Here is an 18,894-nt window from a genome sequence, read left to right on the forward strand (position 1 = left end):
ATAAGCTTGGTCTCTTTTTATACTTCTCATCGTAAAGGCTAAAAGTGCCTTGCCAAGCACGGACGTGGCTTACTGACAGCGGCCGTGGCTTAACGACGTGGCCAAGCTGACAGTGGCTGACTTAGCGCGTCGCGCTGGTAGCGCCGGACGAAGCTGCTGTGCTGGTTTCCCTTGAAGAGCGCCAGTAAAGTCCCGGTTCTTCTTGTACCACTCCTCTACTTGGGCGTCCGAGAAGCACCGCCAGACCGGCCAGACACGGTCTACGCAAGTAAGGAGTTCTTCCGCTACCAATAGCGGCGACGGGTTCGCTAGGTTGAAATAGACACAGATGACCAGAGAAAAAAAAAACACTTTCTATTTACAACTATTTACAAGAATTTACAAATACAAGTACACATACAATGCGGAACTGGTACGCATAGGGCGACCCTATATCGCAGAGCCGATGGTGCATAGCACCGTAGTTTGTCCAGAACGCTTGGACGGGGCAACGGGGCCACGTTTTCTACCCCTCGGTGCCCCGCCCCAGGCATTTACCACCCAATCGCCACCGAGTGCCTTTGAGTGGTCCGCCGACGCACCAATCACGAATCCTGTACTAGGACCGCCTTGTTCGCCGGCACTTCCAGTATTGCGCTTCTCCTCAAGCACCCCTTTCTCTATCAGCTTTTGCGGTGTCTTACTCCCTCTCCTTCAAAACAACATACAAATAAAAACAACGCTCCAAGAAAAAGGGGCGGGGAGGGGTGACAGATGCATAGCATGCGTGTTCCCGCGCAAAGCCACAGCGCCCAACACAATGGGTTCAATAAAATCCTAACAAGCAGGCAGCACCTGCAAGCCAAAGTGATTGACCTTTGGTGTGACCCCTTCCCCGCTCGCACTTATTAGAAAAACCGATAACGTTGTAGCTGCGGGTCATAATTTAAATGAGAGCTCTCAACCGACACTTTAGGCTCTGTTCAGTAAATGCTTGCTCAGAGAAGCCTTTCACGACGGTCGATTGGCAATGGTCTTCGAAACGGGTTGTCAAAGGCGGTTACCATGCAAAAGGTGTGCGTAGTGGATAATGCGTACTGTGTTCACGCTCTCTGTGCCCATTACACGCCCGGCACGCGCACATCAGGAGCCAGCGACAGTCACGGACATGTAAGCTTTTGCTGTCAGGTCGACTGCACGCGATGTACGTGACGAAGCACCGGTATTCCCTCTTCTTTAGGTCGCTTTGTGTACTCTAGGGTGCTAATGGCGTCGTCACGCACCCTCTACGTTTGCTCAGTGCCAGCCGGCTCTACTCGCCCAACCACGTGTCAGGTATAATTGGCATGTCATGAGCTGAGCCTTGTGGGGATCGAGGGGCCTTCCCGCGCCTCGCCCCCCAGCTCGCGCGTGGCGCTTAGCTCAATCTCCGGGAACCGCCGCCATAACGGCAACATGGCGGACATGGCGAGCGCGCTGGACTTACTTTCCCGCGCAAACCGTGCTTCTCCCCCCCGGGATTGGACTTGCCCCGCGAGAACACGTCACCGGGACGCGCCCTGATTGGCCTCCCGCGCGGCGGCCCCCGGGCACCCTCTCCTCCCGAGCTCTCGTCCGCTGAGCGCTTCCTCGCCGCGGCAGAGGCTCACAGGCTCGCAACGAGGTGGTTACATGAGACCTTTGTTCTCGCGACTCCTCGTTATCGCGCTTGGCGGACCGCTACCCGGTTAGCCCTAGCGCAGCGGGCGCGCGTACTCGATCGGTCTTGCGGCGAGGCTTGGCCCGTAAGCGCCGTGACTGTAGCACTGAGCTCTACCATGGGTGAATAAACCCGTGTTTGTTGGCGATCTACTGTAGCACTGAGCTCTACCATGGGTGAATAAACCCGTGTTTGTTGGCGATCTGACTCCGGAGCCTTCTCTGCGCCGTGTCGGAGAGTCGACGAACCCTGCCGTAGCGCCTTTGTGCGTTGCGGAGTGGAGGAGCGTCGTGCCCTTTTCTGACCGTCGCTCGTAGGGTAAGCCTTGTGCAAACCCATCTCTACAGCCTCTGCCTAATCTCGGCACCGTCGCCGCGACGGGCGCCCACCACTGGCACTTAATCCTCCCATTGTATTTCGCTTGTCAAGCAACGATCATTGACAAAAAGGGCTAGCTGTCTCTTCCCTTTCTTCGCAGCCGTTTCATTTGGCGAGACCCGGTTGAACAAAAACGCTGATCTTTAGCCCTCCGAGCAGCAATTAAGGAACTAACTAGCGCTTTTCAAGCAGCAGGCTTACAGCGCACATTGCAATTCCAAGAATTGCGGCTCCTAAATAGGATACCATGGAATCGTGTGCAAGCCCACTTGCATTTCCCCAAAGAGCAGCCCGCAACATTCGTTCGTTCACGTTGCTACATCTGCGAAAACCTCGTATAGGGACCTTACAGCTTCCTCGAAAATATCTGCCTGGACGCAAAGTGCAGCGTCTAATTTGGCATTGGGAATAGGAAAAACTCATATTGTCCTACGAAGGCCTGAGTCTGAGCTAGTTTCGGAATAAAATAAAACAGCGCAATGTTTCGGAAGAAAATAAAAGAGCGCAATGAAAAGACACGTGCAAGACACAAAACAGCATAAGCACTCTCGGTCTCTGAAGAGCGAAAGTGCTGTTCGTGCTTGCCCATGTATGTTGCCTAGGCTTTACTAACAATTTTTTCCTATCATGAACTGACACGTCCTTAAACCCGCGTTCTTAAACGGAGCAATGCAAAATACACAGGAAGAACGAGTGGTATTCACACACACACACACACAGACACACACACACACACACACACACACACACACACACACACACACACACACACACACACACACACACACACACACACACACACACACACACACACACGCACGCACACACACATGTGTCTGTTTAAAGCTGCCTTTTATCGTCTTTCGCGCTGTGCGCTGCCCATATATGTACGCACAGTGTGCCTTACTGGTGACGGCAAGTAGAGGAAGACGGGAGTATCAGCACCAAAGCACCAAAATTGACTAAAATGCGTTTATTTTTATTTTATGCCCTACCCCCCCTCTATAAAAACGCTGTAGTAATTCATTCAACGTTAAAATAATCGAACATTCCTGGTAAATCCTTCCATCGAGTGACAAGCTCGTATGCGTATTAAACCTTATTCAAAAATCATGCCAGATATGCCTCTCTGTGGGTCCACTTGTTCGCCGTGTAAGCTTAGTGATGCTTGGTGATTCTAGGTGTTATTTTGTTTATCCAGAAAGGCTTAAAAGTACTCCATTGTAACAATTTTGAAATATCTTTAACTTAACGCTTTCGTGAGCACCGCATACGCCAATCTTTTTCTAAAGGCAGCGCACTTGTGGACACAGGAACGAACACGCAAGGCACGCAAACACGAGCCAGCGCTCGTAATTGTCTTTATTTTTTTTCTGTCTTCGTCCTTGAGTCAACAATTGCGTTGGCTTTAGTACGCAGTGAGAAAACAGTTAGCCCAGCAGTTCCTCCCCTGCAGTTGTACGCCACAGAAACGCTGTGGTAAGTTTGACTAGCGAGATTTGTTTACGTCTATGTTGCCATCTGTTAAGACAATACGGTATCATTTAATCCGTTTGCGCGCTTCGTAAATATTGGCCTTTCCGAAATGTCCCACTCTTTCGTACTGTTTTGATAGCGCGTTGTGGAAACATATACGAGTATGCCCTTCAGCTCTGCATAAGGTGTCTCAACGAGCCGACCCAGTACACGTGTGTGTCTTTCAACCACTTCCCAAAAATTGCATTTCTTTGAGTATGCACAGTAAGAATCGCTGTGCATGGGTCAATTAGTGATCGTAATTATGGAATATTGCTCTAAAGGAAAGGAGTTAAGGCCTGCAGTGCTACATCGAGAGACTTAAAATGTCGCAGTGAGCCAGAGGAACAACGACCGCATTACCAATACAGGCTTCCGGGTCTCTGCCTAAAGTGAGGACAAAAGGCAGGCAAGCGCATCTGAGAGCTCGGAACAGTTTTTAGGGGCCTTCGAAAGTAAGGAATGCTGGATATTACACTGAAAGTACGTTCTCGAAAAACTTCTCTAGAACGATAACTTTAACTCGCGCTTTTCATAAAAACCACATTTTTGCTGGGCAATGTTAGCTGTAACTCTTTTATAACTTTTTTGTGAGTCCTACCCCAATATCACTGGCATTTACTGAACCCAGGAATGTATTAGCTTCAGAACTTTTGTGCTTTTCTCAGATACTTGTCTCAGAAAATTAGTGAAAAAATTTATTTTTCACCTTCGAAATGTTATTTTTTTTTCCAAGGAGTGATCATAGCCACAATTATTGTTTTAGTTCAGAAGAAAACGCAGTGTATCTACACCAAGAAAAAAACATCAGCACCGTAACTCAAAACGTTTCTAAAAAATATACACCTTAAGTAAATAAAGAAGCTTCATACTCGATATCTAATTATTTTCGCACATTTGTGTATTTCTGTGTTATATTTTGCAGGTTACTGCCGTATTGCTAATGAAAGAGCCTTGAAAAAGTCAGCTCGTCTGCATAAGAAGCGTGATATTAAAATGAACCATATATTATTAATACAGTCGACTGCTTTGTCCCCTTCAAGTTTTTTCAAGAGAATTTATTATTGGATTATGGAACAAGTACAGCTGTAAGAAGCTACATGAACACGTCTTAAGTGGAGTATTACCTTTGTGGTCGAGTAATGGACATTGGACGTTTAGATTAGCTAAAGCCGTCACCAGCAGTGTGCTACCAGCTATAACAACTAGCCGCCACACTGGCAATCGTCTCTCTTGTTTTAGCTGAAGGATTATTCGGGTTATTTGGCGAACGCACGGCAAAGTAACTAAGCACACTAGTTTGCACCACATAAAGGTTGTGTTAGATGGCTTTGCATGTTTATTTCGCAGAACGTTTCTATTTCAAAAGATTTATATGAATGCATTATGCATTGGCGTTAGAATTATTTGGTAAATTTGGAATGCATTCAAGAATACTTTTAAATAAGTTAGAATTTACGAAGCTAGCAGGCTGATAACCACTTACTGCTTACAGAATGTTGGCATCGCATTAGCAACCGAAAAGATCAACGTATGTTAGCTTGCACTTGGTGCCAATAACCGGAAACGGCAGTGCCATTTTAGATATAGCAACAATGTGTCCTCACAGAAATCCGAAACAGGATGAGTGGCGCGACCAAGCAAAGCCGGCATTTTCTAATTAGGAATTCTCTCAGTTTGATTCTCTGATCCTTGTCAGTGCGGTCTTCTAAATTACTTTCACAAGGGGGTAACTTTCGTTTATCCTTCCTGATTACTCTGGATGTCGTACAGCGCCTACGGGATTAGTTACACTGCCCACCAGTGCAATCTTGCAATGGACCCATTGAGCGTTAGAATTTATTCCGTAGTATAGCTGACTGCGCCTGCTAGGGAAAGTATTTTGAGATATGTGTTTCGCGGGAGCGATTTCATCGGACTATATCATTGTTTTTGGTCATAATACTGACGATTCGCTTTTCTTAAGATTACCTCGCGAGAACAAGGCAGACTGCAGCAATGCGTGTTATAGAGCGACCTTCACGCCACAGCTTTCATTGAAGGAGCCACATAACAATGTAACATCTCATGACGCAGAAATAGTATATACACCACGGTCAATATTACATTCTAGTTGAAGTGTAAGAGATTTCTACAGATACTGATGCTCGCCTTTTTTTATAGGGAGATCTATCACTGCAACGAGAGTTCTGTAATTCCCGATGGGTTGGAGTATCGAATTTATTGGCCAGGTTGGCTTAAAAAATCGATGTTTTCTTTTCAATTTTACTGAAAACCATAATCCTCTCTCTATCATAATCTGAGCTTCCATGACGTGTGTAACTGATATGTGCATCAACTATTAAACGGCAGTAACCTATGTTTATTTTTAGTAGTAGAACCTGTACTGACGCGCAGATATCTCTTACCTCATGTGCCTCGCCATTTAATAAATAATCAGAAGAAGAAGAAATGAAAATTGTGAGAAATATAAAATGAAGGCACTACTACACCCCAAAAATAAATTTACAATTTGGAAACTCCACTACATACTTCAAGATGTATAACAAATGTACATAATTGTAAATAAATATTGGGGGATTCGTACTAGTGAAATTTAGGGGTTCATTTTGCGAATGCAACGCAGTTGCTACTGATGACGCCGTAGGGCACGGCCCTAGAGGAATGTTGACCACCTGTGGCCTTTTATGGAGCGCCGAACGTTATCTGCAGCAACATTTCTCATTTTACTCTCATCAGAATGCGGCCGCCGCCATAGCACCTTAACAAAAGCACTATCTTTTGCTCAGAAGCCGACCACCATAGCAATGATGCAATATAGCTTTTTCTGTGGTTCCCTTATTTAAACAAGGTGAACGAACTTCGGTTGTAAAAATCAAAGAAAGATACAAAAAAATAGATTGGACAACACGGAAACAAGTAATCCCAATATAATTAAAGTCGGTTTTCCTTGACATTTCTATAACATTTTGACCCCAGAGAATTCGGAAAAACACGTTTAAACAATACGGATTGGAATTTTGCTTCATGAAAATGTATTTTGTGCAAGACGCCTTTGTTTAACCAATTAACTGTGCATCCGTGGACAATTATTCAACGGGGATTCTCCAAAGCACAAAAAAAGGGAAATAGGTTTCATTGCAAGAATCTTTCCTGGCCACACATACAGTGGGTTCAAAATGCCCAGCTTCTTTGAAACAGCCGTAGCGTTAGCATATGATTCTCGGCCATTTTAGAGTAACCATTTCTGCAGAACAGCTGCAGGGACAAAGAAAATTTTGAATTTGATATTTCAAGTTTTCTAAGCAAACGGGAATGAAATGGAAGATGAATAGCTTCCAGTATTGAAGACGTCATTCCATAGACGGTGTGTCCGGGCCCTTCAATGCTGCCCAATATATATCGAGAGAACGCTCCGGTATACGAGAAAATTCCTCCAGCATCGCAGTGTGCAGTGCGCGGGCGCAGATATTGCGTGCGCCCTGTTTGATCTTGAAACCTAATATTAAAAACTGAAGCTCCCGAGCCCTACTTGACAGCGACGTTCTCAACTTTCGATTACTTCTTTGGTGGATAAGTAACTTGACACAGACGGCCGTCTGGTTTCCCGGCTGCTTGCTCCACTGCAAGGCAGGTACCGTCAGTCAGTTTGTCGAGCCGCCAAAAACCTTTCCGTGTTCCCTCCCGGTTTGATATGTGTCCGTGTGCGCTCTTCACCGGAGCCAAAATCAAAACAAATCCGTTTCATTGAACGGTCGTTGATGCTTACTACTTTCCTTTCAACGCCCAAACACTCGACATCTTAGGAAAGTACCAACTATAGACGTAACGCCTAGCCTCATTAGCAACTCACAATGTGGTGTTGCCAGAGAGAAACTGTGTCGAAATTCGAGAGCATATCTCCAAGTCCACTCTAATAATGATGAACATCAAATGGTGCACAGTGTGTGCCTATTATTACTCTTGTGTATTATATTTACTTCAGTTGCCTTCCTAGAGATTTCTCGTTCATAATATTTGTCAACTGACGACTTCGTTTACTTTATTGCAAATGCTCGCTGCTGTTAATGTTCTTTGATTGTTATTGAATTAATATTTCTTTCTATACAGGTCTTGCGAAGCTCTTATTCTACATTTTGTTTCGCAACAGAGGAGCACACTGGCCATACTTTGTAAGCGATGATAGTGAGACCTCTTCACAGAAGCCGAAGCTACTATATTCAAGAAAGAAGACAGTGAAGTAAAAATTGGTTTTATGTTCAAGGTGTTTATGAGTTCCGTTACTTCCGTGCGAGAAAGGCATCGGCATTTAAATTCACCAACGATTACTGTATTCCCTAATGCGAAATTTTAGTGCAGCTCTATACGTGTTTTCATTTCGCGTGTCAATATTCTTTGTTATGATTGTATAGGAACACCGTTTATATTCGGATAAGAACACTGTGGGTAGGGTGGCAGGCGCGGACAATCTGCCTCGGGTGGTACATTGCAAACAGAGCGAAGTGTGGCACGACTGCCTCGCTAATCGGGAGATCGCGAGAGGCAGCACGTGGGTGACGCGTGGGCGCCGATTCACAGCAGCCGCTGCAGAGAGACCTCGGCTGATGCAGGGCTTTGTTTCCGTATATAGTATCGGTGGACGCGCTCGCCGCATGCCTTATCGATGGCGTCATCGGTGAACAGACGACGGCGCGCTACTCTGGCGCCATCTCGTAGCGGTCGTCGCAGCAGAGTCCATCATCCGCAGCGCTACGCTATTTTTTCGCATGCTTTCGCAATACACTGATCCTCTGCTTACCGCCTCATGGTTCCGCTGCACCTTCTTCCTCCAGTTTACTCCTCGCGTTCTCTTCGCTATCGCCGTCTTTCATCCCCCGCTTGGCTCCGCGTTCGCTCTTTCGTCCTCTGTGCTCGTCCGCTCGGTTAAGCCGAGGGACGCCGACGCTCAACGCACGAACGGGCGCCTACGGACTGCGTTCTAAAATCTGCCTAATAATAATATAAGGGTATAAACGCGAATTTATTAGCTTAAGTTACTTTTATAATATATTTGGAAACTTAGACTTAGTAAATTATGTTAGGTGCCTCCATTTATTTATTATAAAATTTATCCTAAATTTAGAGTGAGACCTTACTGGCGCATGTCTCTTTTCTTCGTTTACTTGCTTTATCTTTCCTTCCTAAGTGAACGCGTCAACTGTATTTGATACTAACAGATCACTCTTATTGGCATAAAACGTCAAAAATAATCGCGAGAGTGAGCTTTCTTTTAATCATGCGTTCTGCTTCATCTTCCAGTCAGTTTACAGTTACTTTACTATTATAAAATCCAAAAATAGACCGCCAAACAACAATGGAAGCTTTCAGAATAAATGTCATGTGCCGTTGTTGTACAGAATGACTTATTTCATGAATCTCCGCCAAGAACAATAAGAAAATTACAGCCGCTTCCAATGCACAAGCTATATTTCAACAGTGTCATGGGATTCCGATGATATGGACGGTATATAGTATTTTTTTATGCGTAACTTCGACTTACTAAGCAACGCTCCGCGAACTAAATTTGTGTAAGACATCACCCAATAGGCGGCAGTTTCAAGATCGAGAGGTGGGTGAGTTGGTTAACAAGAACTTTGCTTCGAGTGCCAATGGACGTAAGTACAAAGGGAGCATCACACAAACAAGCATAGAAGGTAAATGAATGTAGGATAGTGTAAATAAATTTCTTAAAGTCAGCATATAATACATGTATAAAAACGTAAGCTGTCCTGGGTACACTTTTGTGTTCGTTTACAAATGTCTTTTAAAATGGTTTGACGTGGAAATTTTTGAGGTCCTCCTAAGTTGCCAGATCAAATGTGTACGGCATCCTTAGAGGCCAAGTGGATAAATTTCGACGACGTTTCTCGTTCAAGTTATAACAGAGGTAACGGTAACACCACTCATCAATGGCTCGCACCAGGAGACGTATGAAAAAGCTGGTCCTACCTGTTTGCTTAATGAGGAACTTTTTCTAAGAAAAAGTAAGGCTCATAGTCTGGTAAATGAATTTCGGTCAAAAGGAATCAAGGGGAATCGCTTAGTCGAAAAAAAGGGGGAGCCTTATTGGGCACAGATACTTCCTCCTGCGAAAAGTCAAGCCATCAGGTGAGATTTTGTTCTTCATTTGAAACCAATGGCTGGTGTCCGAAACCAACATTTCTTCCGCGTATTGAACCAGCAAAAGCACCGCCTTTGAGTTTCTCTATTTAAATACAGAGGGCGCCACCATATGAGAAGTAGTTTTGAAAACCACCTATTCTGATGTGGGTTGGCAGATACAAAGCATACATCTGTGCATTAAAGGCAAACGATATGATGAATATAGTTTCACCAGCAAGTCAGTCTTCGCTCAGCGCCATCGAGTTTGAGTTAGCAAAACACCACGCTGTTTAGGAGAAAGACTAAAGAGCATGAAGTCTTGCTAAGTCATTTGCTGATCATTTATTCTGTGTTATTTGGAGCTTGTGGCACAGGTGGTGCTTTTGAAGTGGCCGTGACACTAAACTTTAGAGTCTAGAAGATGCATTCCAAATAGACCTTGTGCGTAGCAATGGAAGCCTAGAAAATTTGAGTGCATTTGATGAGACGAAGATCTATATTTGAATTTGTTAGAATCACACCGCATGAAACAATTCCTTCGCGCAAGAGAAACTGATCTAGAAGGCCATATAGTTTGTTTACTGTAAGCACCGGAAACGATTGCTGAGCCCGGAACACGTGATGATTGCCATGCATTTTTTTTTTTTTGCATGTGTGCTTTGGTGGTCCGGTAGATACAGTTTCTGCCATCGTGTGCTTTGTGCAGTTCTTATCGCAAGATTGAAAGCATTGCGAGCTCAATTGAACGGGAATGCCCTTGCTGCTCTGTTGGATGCCAGAGCGTGAGGAACCAGATGTGCTATGCGGTTTTGAAATGTTTCAGAGCAGGAAACATAATGATGACGCCGCAGTTCCTGATGGCAATCCATGCCAAAAGTACGGTCGATGATGTGAATCAAAGGCAGCTACTTTAAACTAAATATTGAGTTAGAATTGGCTATGATATTCCAGGGAAGTGCTTAACCATTATGGCTGTCTCCTCTAATGTAAATAATGATGATAATAAAACTGTTTGTATAATTTATTGGCTCGAACGCCTTTCAAGTGTATTAGGAAGAGAAGGAAAGGGGGTGTTCAAAGCTGCCATAGAAGCTGACTATCTATGGCTAAAGCTAAAAGTAATTCGAGAATGACCCTTCCGGAATCCGCCAATCCTCTCGCCGGCCGATTTCATTCATCGTAGGGCGACAACAGCATAATTCTCAGGTTGCAGTCCCGATGTTCTGCATGGCGCTGGCACTCCTAAAATATATTGGCAGAACTCGGTCCGCATGACATGTTAAATCACACTCACGTGAGCACACCCACGCATATGTACACACACAAAAACGCGCATTCACTCAAGAAAAAAAATAATTTCTCCGAACATGCAGCAACATAATTTTGCAGCAGTTGACTCTTTTCCATGTAACGATTTTTCGAAGCTCATTGGTGACAATATGGATGAAATTTTCGTCCGTCGATATAAACGCCAAAAAGGAAGCATTTCCTTCACTTCCAGACGCAACCTTCATTATAGAATAAGTTGCAAAAACCGAATGCGCTTCACTCTGTCCGTGGTGCTTGGACAACTTTTTTTCAAACGTGTGCGGATTCTTCTTTCTGAAAGTAGGAGTCTGAATATGAGACACTAAGCATACCCGTTTCAAACAATTTTCAGGAGCAAGCCAACCTTCGAACCCATCGAGCCGCAAAAGGTTTCATCAAAGGCAGCTGGCATGAGCACTCGAGCTCTTCTTAATAATGCATTTTCCCCACAACATTCTTGACTTTGTTTCATTTTTCTCTGTCATTGGAGATTTAGGCGATCCGTTTAGTGTACGGAAGAGAAGCATAGGCATTTCCTGACGGTCATATAGCATGTTAAGTTACGGAGCAGTTTTCTTTTTCAGTCTTCTCTAGACTTTCTCGATGCACACTGTTTTTTTCCCACATCACTGTGTTCTTTTTATATTTTGCTTTTTGTAGAGCAAGATTTTTCCATGGTAGTGGGCTCTGATAAATTACACGCATTCGTAGCAGAACCGTTAAAGAGAATGCTCTTCGTGGCATTCACGTCCGCCGAACGCTTGGCTGACTGATTGATTACTCCAACGAGTGTTTAGGACATCGAAAATCGCCGAAACAGTGGTCACAGATGTTATTTTGCAATTTCTTTTGTATACGCATTTGCATATAACGTTTTGTAGCTAATGATCAAGTGCACTGTTGCACAAACATGACGTACCCCGAAATTACGAAATATTGTCGAATGTTTGCACTTAGTTCGAATACTATTGTTAGTAATGCCCTTGTGGAGCCGGTCCACCATGCGTCACGCAGAATATACGTCTTATTCTAGATGCAGTACTGTCATGAAGTTAGTAGCTAACTGACTGGATTTATTGAAGTATGGACATACTTATGTTGCTTTTCGCATTTTGCGTTTAATGAAAGGCCCGGACCGCGAAATTATTTTAAAAAGTACGAAAAAACCTCATATCGGTACACTTGATTTACTCTAAGGGCGTTTCTGCAAATAACTTTTGGTTTCACTTCACAGACATTTATGTGTGTTGACGTCACAAAGTAGGTTGTGGTCACTTAAAGCCGAGCATCGTCACGTGTTGGCATTAAATGTAGTCGGCACTAAGTGCAGCATTATAGCGGTTGTACGCTACAATGCTGATGCAATTTGAGCGAGTGGATGTATAGCTGGGTAACGGACGACAGAGCGATCGGGAGCAAAATGCAAAATATGATGAAGTACTGCTCAGATGTGACCGCCTTCTGTGTTAACATTGTGATAACGACATTTTCTGAGAAAGAGAAAAACTGATAATGGTCCGTAGAAAGAATTTGTTGAACTAGTCAGGCTGCTCGGAGTCTTGCCAGTATTTTTTTCTCAGGTTGTGGCGTCAAGTATCTTCATTTAACGGAATAAAATAAGTAATGTCGAGACTGTCATGTCGGTACTCTATCAAAAATTGCCTAAAGTAATGAAATACTTTTTAGTCAAAATAATTACATGCACTACAATTCATGTGCACCAATACATTTCGGGCGTTTACGTACTCTAATATGTTTGTACATATTTGTAATTCACCGCACCTGCGTCACTGAACTGTTTGATCCTGCGCGCAAATTGTTGGACGTATGGAGGGTCGCCCAACCAATCGTAGACGTGTTCTTTGGAGTTTTCAAAGAAGGCAATGGACAAAGAGAGTTCGGCAGCGCAGCAACATTAGGTTAAGAATCCGCTCTTTGTTTATTATTTTTCTTAGGCACTGCAACGTAGAGGTATCCAAGGTAATCGCAGGGATTCTGTTACGTTAAGACACGGTGAGGACGGCCAATGTCCTTTAATACTGAATTGCAGGTTGTGTATGAGCTCTTTGCTTGAGCCCAGTTGCATCTAAATATCTTCAAGTGAGTTCCTCATGAATGAGTGTTACGCCCATAGAATTCAGTACATGCTCATTCATGTCGTTCTGTAAAATGCCCGGCATGAGTGCAACTCTTCGCTAGGGTTAGCAGCAAAATGGCTCACCGGCAGAGATGCTTGGGCGGTTGCCGGGAAAATAACGCACTGGCTTTAAGAAGGCCATAGTCGACTCCACCAGACGGGACATTTGGGGTTGCAGGAATGGTTGAGGAGTTTGCGACAAATTATAAAAGGGTTTATTGGACAGAAACACAATACACGGTAAGGTCAAGCGTAACAAAGCTTGCGCAACTACGGAGGTGTCATCAGACTTCTAAGATGCGTGTTGAGTCTACGGATCTGTCGGCTCACGTTCAACGCCCTCGAAAAGAGGTTCTCCCGGGGAGGTGGGGGGGTTGCCCAGCCAGAATCGAGCTTTCAGCTTACCAATATTATTTGTAGATCGGCCAAAAAGGTTCCATCCCATGCAGGAGGAAATAGACGTGCTTCTTTGTTTTCCGCTCTACTGCGTAATCTGCCCTCAATATTAGCTTTATATATTACCTTGTTTTTCGTACTTCTTATTCTTGTCCCTTCCATTTTAATATAGAAATGTCAGCTGCTTCATAGACTGATCATGCTTACCATTGTGCACATCTTCAAATTGCTGGCTGAATATCGTGAAAAATGCATGCTGTTGTGGTTTAGTAGTTGGGCTGATTTCTAAAGTTTGGAATTTTTATTGCTGAGTATATTGAGGCAGCAAGAAATAAATTTTTAGTGAGACCTTTAAGCTGGCTTTACTTCGATTTCTTTTTAGTTCTAAAAATATGGCAGCTTTGCATCCAGGATGGCTTCATGCCATCGATTCTATGGAAAATAACTATTATTGACCAATTTCCCCCCCCCCCCCCAAATTTGCTTCTCTTAAACGGAGAGTCTCAAAGTTAAAACTGCAAGCGAGTCCGCGAAAGAACAAATAAGAAATAATTTAAAGGGTCTGAAATTTACCTTGTTGGTATGGATTCATTGCGAGAAATAGCTTTATAAATGACATTACAAGAAAGCAAGACTGGACAGGCGCTGAGTACTAACATTTGCGTTTAAACGCAATAAATGCGACTGCTGGAATTCAGTGCAGTTTAAGACTTTATTGTCACGTTATTACTCGCGCTGTTTCCCCCAATGAAAAAAATATAAGGCGTGAGGTAATGTTAAGTTCTGCAATCTTCGAAAATTCTGCGCAGAAGTTTTTCCATGTGTTCGCAGGCACCCAGAGTAGGCACACTACCAACGTATACGATAGACCACTAAGAAATTTCGAAATTAGGCGCGCCAATGGTCATTTACCCCATCTAGAGGCCATTTTAAACCGCACAAAGTTTCAAATTCCTAATGCATATTCTACAGAATTGACGGACAAACCTGTCACCTGCCGAGAAACCGCGACCTTTGCTATCGGGCCGTAATAGTCGCCACATTGATGAGGTTATGTTCTTTGTAATGCACTTGACAAGTCGCGCTGATCTTGACTGTTGTCGCCGTTATGTGGCGTCATGGTGCTTCCCAGAACTAATGGGCAGTTGGGGGTTGCGTTACTCAGTTGGAGATTCTGTTTGTCCCATTAGGTAGTAAGCCACCCATATACGAGCAATTGCACGCCTTCTCGCGCAGCATACTGCTTGCTTGAGACTGCAGGATTTCGTGTATGGTCCGGATGACAGAATTGGAAAGGAAATTATACTTTGCGTTGCAAATCGGTGTATTGTTCCTGTTTTTTTTTCTGTTTTTCTCTTCGAACGTGAATCTACAATTTTATGAGTAGCCAAGGAAACTGAGAACCAAATACCAAACGAAAAACCTGTGATTTGTTTTGTGCAAATGAATGGTTCATTTAGGGCAGAACGCGTGTAAAGACGACTTGATTGTTAGAATCACAAGTCCTACTGCGCTGAGTAGCAGACACGCGTGATTTCATGCATGTCAAATTGTGGAGGGATAAAAACAGTTTTCTTAATATGTGAACGCATAGAGTGGTTAAAGGCACTGGAGCACTGGCACTCCTACTCTGTTTTGGCATGTGTATTTATAAACATACCTGTACATAAGGCAGTGTTTCTACGAGCCCCCTTCCAAAGTTTAGCCTCACTACGAACTCAACGTGAAGATCCAAGAGTACAAACTGACAGTGGTATCAAAGAGCGGAACGACACAGCTATGGTCCGAATCCAGAATCATCATCAACTTATACCTAACACATTTTTATGATAATCAGAATGACTGGGAACTACGAAAAAACAACAAAAACACATCGCAGGGTACAAAGTATATCTTATTGCAGATCACTTCATTTGTGGTGCAATATTATTCACACACAGACATGAAATGCCGGATGAGTTATTAGAAAGACAACCAAATAAAACTCCTCAAATTACTTGTTCGTACGCATTCGTGCGTGTGATTTTGTTTGCTATGCATATATTTATGTATTTAAACTTTCGCCCACGCTGACATGGGCGAAGGTCCCGTTGGCCACTTTAGTGAAAAAAGCCATCTCAGTTTTCGTGTTTTTTGTTGGTTTGCTCACCAGCTGTTTTTTTTTGCGCGCTTTTTCCGCCGCTCCCCTTTTTTGTGTGCTGTATTGCGTTGTGCAATGCAATGTATTATTAATTTTTTTCAGCAGTACTTAACGAATAGTTCATAAACAACACGTAGAACATAATTATTCTTTGGTACGATATAAGTTATGCAGTGTTGACTCTTATCCCATCACACCTTCTAAATCACTTTCTTGCTCACGAACACTGCCTTTATTAAATTTGGCGCTTAGGGCATCTTGGAGTGTTGATCCGTCACTTTATCCTGATTAAAATGTTAGCTCGGTGTTACTTTAAAGCTGCGTTTGCAGCAGTTCTTGAAACCGTATAAATCCTTCAACATAATAAGACTTTTTTTCCAGTCGTTGCCTCCAAACTTTTGTTGGTTTAATAAAACAATGAATGTTGTTCCCCGGCGAGCTCAGTGGTTAGCACTTACCAAACCTACGGTACGAGTGGCAGCTTTGCACGACGTTATAGCAGTTTTGGTATTCGGCGCTGATTTGCTCACTAATTCGTTTTTTTTCTTCCCACGTACTTGTGTTCACCAAATTTGACGACCTTGTGTGAGTATGGTTATACAAGTGGAAATTCTTTCTAGGACCAATTTTTCTGATGTGTGGATTACTATGGAATGTCTTGTCAATAGACATGGTAGAAATGTGAATTTGAGTTCGGGTGCCGATTGGTTATTCGCAAAATTTAACGCAAACAGGATTGGAGAACAAGTTGCACCTACTTCCGAAATCCTGCCTGAATGTCTTTTAGGCTAGAATGTTCAAAGGTTTAATTTTGAATCCCACTGAATGCCACTGCATTCCATAAGAATTCAATTTTGCTGAAGTTGTCACCTAAACGCATCGTGGGGAAAATTGACCAATAAGGTTTTAGAAAACAACAGGAAATATTTGACAAGCGAGCAGCTCACACATATTCATACAGGCACAGACACTCGCGCGGTTGTCCTGTTTGCACTACTCTCATCGAAGATGTCGCTTTACCATAATGCTCGAATTAAGTCTCCGGTGCACTTATTAATAAGACCTGAACACTAAATTCAGCAATCCTATTGTTAAAAATAAGCTGCAATGAATTTCTTTTGTTCATACAAGTGACGTTTCTCCTTGAAGCGCGGTTATCTCAGTCAAAGTTCAAACGTAATACAAAAATACAACGAAGCCACTAAACAATACAACTCATTAATTCACGTACAAAACGTGATTTCTTTTCTACTACCGTTCCAAACATGCTGCACTCTAACCCGCGGCGTTTTTGGAAAACGATAAAACCTGATAATAATAGTTCTATTTCCCTATATGATAACTCTGGCTCACCCATTTCTGACTCGGATATTCATGATGCCTTGAACCTTACATTTTGTTCCTTGTTCACGAAAGAATCTACCAATGAAACGCCAAGTTTTCCATTCTTCGATTTTCCACCAATGAACGGTATTGATTTTAGGCCAGAAGGCATCGTTCAGGTTATAGATTCCCTGAAGTGCTCATCATCCTGTGGTATAAATGGAATCAATGTCAAAGTGTTAAAATACGAAGTATGTGTGTAGTTCGATCCTGTGTGTCATTTTTCAGCAATCACTTGACACAGGCACAGTTCCAAGAGACTGGAAAATAGGGAAGGTCATTCCAGTCTTCAAGAAAGGTGATCGGTCTTCCCCAGGTAACTACCGTCCCATCTCCCTGACTAGCGTATGCTCCAAAATCATGGAACACCTAATCTACTCTCATGTTGCTAACTTCCTAACTTCGTCAAAATTCTTTCACCCAAATCAACATGGCTTTCAGAGAGATCACTCATGCGAAACACAGTTAGGCTTATTTATTCATGATATTCATTTAAACCTCGACCGTAACATCCCAACTGATGGTCTGTTCCTAGATTTCGAAAAGGCTTTCGATAAGGTTCCACATTCTCGTCTCTTGCTAAAGTTATCGCGCCTAAACCTTCATCCATTTGTTTTTAACTGGATCCAGTGTTTCTTAACTAACCGAAAACAGTTCGTATATGCTAACAACCTTACATCTGCTGTTTCCTCCGTTTTGTGTGGTGTACCTCAGGGCAGTGTTCTTGGGCCGCTCCTATTTTTAATCTACATTAATGACTTGCCATTTACTGTATCTTCTGTAATTCGTCTTTTTGCTGATGATTGTGTAGTGTACCACCCTATCAATAACCTCACTGACGTAACTTCCCTTAAAGAGGATCTCTATTATTCAAGACTGGTGTGCTACTTGGCTCATGTCCCTGAACACAAGTAAGACTGTACACATTTCATTCAACCGCCGACCTAACTACATACCACCTGCCTACAAATTAATAACAGTACTATATCTACCACTGACTCCTTCAAGTATTTAGGCATTCACCTCTCCAAAGATTTCACCTGGACAAGTCATGTAACCCACATAATCAATTCAGCTAACAAAACTCTTGGTTATCTTCGCCATAATCTCTTCATGGCACCGCCACGAGTAAAATCAATTGCCTATAAAACGCTCCTGCGACCAAAACTTGAATATGCATGTGCTATCTTTGACCCTTACCAAACTAATCTGACTAAAGCTCTCGAATCTGTTCAGAACCGTGCTGCTAGATTTATTCTTTCAGATTACTCATATCACACTAGCGTTTCATCGCTAAAATCAAAACTAGACTTGTTGCCTCTTGTCTCTCGTCGTCGCATCTCTCGCGTATGCCTCTATCACATGTTTTTTTATTCCATACCTCGTGACAGCGAGCTGATCCAGCTGGCTCATCGTGTTCGTCGAACAGGCCATCCGAACTCGGTAATCCCGCCACGAGCCCGCACCTCAACGTTCCTGCAATCATTCTTCGTGCGAACTGCCCGAGACTGGAATGGCCTTCCTAGACAAACCGCACTCATCCGCGATACAGCGCGCTTTAGATCTGCCATCGAGTGTTGCCACTCATTTTTGTAAAGTCATCATCATCATTTCCGCCTTCTCCGTGTCCACCCCTCATGTAATGTCCTGTTGGGACCTTTGAGGTATTGATAAAATAAAAAATAAAATAAATAAGTAAAAATGTGTTTGACCTTCGGTTGAGTCAACATAACTAGGTGTACATGTCACAACAATTTTCGGGCCCGTCAAAAGCGCTCGATAGAGTTGAGTAGAATTGAAAAGTCTCTCCAAGTGGTC

Source organism: Dermacentor silvarum, chromosome 7 (genome assembly GCF_013339745.2).
Source record: "Dermacentor silvarum isolate Dsil-2018 chromosome 7, BIME_Dsil_1.4, whole genome shotgun sequence".
Taxonomy (NCBI): domain Eukaryota; kingdom Metazoa; phylum Arthropoda; class Arachnida; order Ixodida; family Ixodidae; genus Dermacentor; species Dermacentor silvarum.